This window comes from Triticum urartu, chromosome 5 (assembly GCF_003073215.2).
Source record: "Triticum urartu cultivar G1812 chromosome 5, Tu2.1, whole genome shotgun sequence".
NCBI classification, from domain to species: Eukaryota; Viridiplantae; Streptophyta; class Magnoliopsida; order Poales; family Poaceae; genus Triticum; species Triticum urartu.
Window position 1 is genome coordinate 459,988,076 of NC_053026.1, and position 3,346 is coordinate 459,991,421.

Here is a 3,346-nt window from a genome sequence, read left to right on the forward strand (position 1 = left end):
CCTTCCCCTCATTGCTAGATTACTCCATAGATTGATCTTGGTGATGCGTAGAAAATTTTGAATTTCTGCTACGTTCCCCAACAGTGGTATCAGAGCTAGGTCTATGCGTAGTTACTATGCACGAGTAGAACACAAAATAGTTGTGGGCGTCGATATTGTCAATTATCTTGCCGTTACTAGTCTTATCTTGATTCGGCGGCATCGTGGGATGAAGCGGCCCGGACCAACCTTACACGTATGCTTACGTGAGACCGGTTCCACCGACTGACATGCACTAGTTGCATAAGGTGGCTGGCGGGTGTCTGTGTTGGGTTTCGTAGTAATTTCAAAATTTTCCTACGCACACGCAAGATCATGTGATGCATAGCAACGAGGGGGAGAGTGTTGTCTACGTACCCAACGCAGACCAACTGCGGAAGCGATGACACGACGTAGAGGAAGTAGTCGTACGTCTTCACGATCCAACCGATCAAGCACCGAAACTACGGCACCTCCGAGTTCGAGCACACGTTCAGCTCGATGATGATCCCCGGACTCCGATCCAGCAAAGTGTCGGGGAAGAGTTCCGTCAGCACGACGGCGTGGTGACGATCTTGATGTACTACAACAGCAGGGCTTCGCCTAAACTCCACTACAGTATTATCGAGGTATATAGTGGCAGAGGGCACCGCACACGGCTAAGGAATAGATCACGTGGATCAACTTGTGTGTCTAGAGGTGTCCCCTGCCTCCGTATATAAAGGAGTAGAGGGGGGAGGCTGGCCGGCCAAGGAGGGAGGCGCAGGAGGAGTCCTACTCCTTCCGGGAGTAGGACTCCCCTCCAATCCTATTCCAACTAGGATTCCCCAAAGGGGGAAAGAGGGAGAGGGGGGCCGGCCACCTTCTCCTAGTCCTAATAGGACTAGGGGAGGGGGAAGTGGTGCAGCCACCTTGGGCTGCCCCTTTCTCCTTTCCACTAAGGCCCATGAAGGCCCATATGGCTCCCGGGGGGTTCCGGCAACCTCCCGGTAACCCGGTAAAATCCCGATTTCACCCGGAACACTTCCGATGTCCAAACATAGGCTTCCAATATATCAATCTTTATGTCTCGACCATTTCGAGACTCCTTGTCATGTCCGTGATCACATCCGGGACTCCGAACAACCTTCGGTACATCAAAATGCATAAACTCATAATATAACTATCATCGTAACCTTAAGCGTGCGGACCCTACGGGTTCGAGAACAATGTAGACATGACCGAGACATGTCTCCGGTCAATAACCAATAGCGGGACCTGGATGCCCATATTGGCTCCTACATATTCTACGAAGATCTTTATCGGTCAGACCGCATAACAACATACGTTGTTCCCTTTGTCATCGGTATGTTACTTGCCCGAGATTCGATCGTCGGTATCCAATACCTAGTTCAATCTCGTTACCGGAAAGTCTCTTTACTCGTTCCGTAATACATCATCTCACAACTAACATATTAGTTGTAATGCTTGCAAGGCTTATGTGATGTGTATTACCGAGAGGGCCCAGAGATACCTCTCCGACAATCGGAGTGACAAATCCTAATCTCGAAATACGCCAACCCAACATCTACCTTTGGAGACACCTGTAATGCTCCTTTATAATCACCCAGTTATGTTGTGACGTTTGGTAGCACCCAAAGTGTTCCTCCGGAAAACGGGAGTTGCATAATCTCATAGTCATAGGAACATGTATAAGTCATGAAGAAAAGCAATAGCAACATACTAAACGATCGGGTGCTAAGCTAATGGAATGGGTCATGTCAATCAGATCATTCAACTAATGATGTGACCTCGTTAATCAAATAACAACTTATTGTTCATGGTTAGGAAACATAACCATCTTTGATTAACGAGCTAGTCAGGAAGAGGCATACTAGTGACACTTTGTTTGTCTATGTATTCACACATGTATTATGTTTCCGGTTAATACAATTCTAGCATGAATAATAAACATTTATCATGATTATAAGGAAATAAATAATAACTTTATTATTGCCTCTAGGGCATATTTCCTTCAGTCTGTCTCTCCCACTTCAGTCGGATCGGATTCGATGAACAGGGTCCTTATGAAGGGTAAATAGAAATTGGCAATTCACATTGTGGTTTTGGCGTAGGAAAGAAACGTTCTTGCTAGCAACCTATAGCAGCCACGTAAAAACTTGCAACAACAATTAGAGGACGTCTAACTTGTTTTTGTAGCAAGTGTTTTGTGATGTGATATGGCCAAAGGATGTGATGAATGATATATGTGATGTATGAGATGATCATGTTCTTGTAATAGGAATCACGACTTGCATGTCGATGAGTATGACAACCGGCAGGAGCCATAGGAGTTGTATTAATTTATTTATGACCTGGGTGTCAACATAAACGTCATGTAATTACTTTACTTTATTGCTAAAGCGTTAGCCATAGTAGTAGAAGTAATAGATGACGAGACAACTTCAAGAAGACACGATGATGGAGATCATGATGATGGAGATCATGGTGTCATGCCGGTGACAATGATGATCATGGAGCCCCGAAGATGGAGATCAAGAGGAGCAAAATGATATTGGCCATATCATGTCACTATTTGATTGCATGTGATGTTTATCATGTTTTACATCTTATTTGCTTAGAACGACGGTATCTTAAATAAGATGATCCCTCATTAAAATTTCAAGAAAGTGTTCCCCCTAACTGTGCACCGTTGCGAAAGTTCGTTGTTTCGAAGCACCACGTGATGATCGGGTGTGATAGATTCTAACATTCACATACAACGGGTGTAAGACAGATTTACACACGCGAAACACTTAGGTTGACTTGACGAGCCTAGCATGTACAGACATGGCCTCGGAACACAAGAGACCGAAAGGTCGAGCATGAGTCGTATGGTAGATACGATCAACATGAAGATGTTCACCGATGATGACTAGTCCGTCTCACGTGATGATCGGACACGGCCTAGTTGACTCGGATCATGTAATCACTTAGATGACTAGAGGGATGTCTATCTGAGTGGGAGTTCATAAGATGAACTTAATTATCCTGAACATAGTCAAAAGGTCTTCGCAAATTATGTCATGGCTCGCGCTTCAGTTCTACTGTTTGGATATGTTCCTAGAGAAAATTTAGTTGAAAGTTGATAGTAGCAATTATGCGGACTAGGTCCGTAAACTAAGGATTGTCCTCACTGCTTCATAGAAGGCTTATGTCCTTAATGCACTGCTCAATGTGCTGAACCTCGAACATCGTCTGTGGATGTTGTGAACATCTGACATACACATTTTGATAACTACGTGATAGTTCAGTTAAACGGTTTAGAGTTGAGGTACCGAAGACGTTT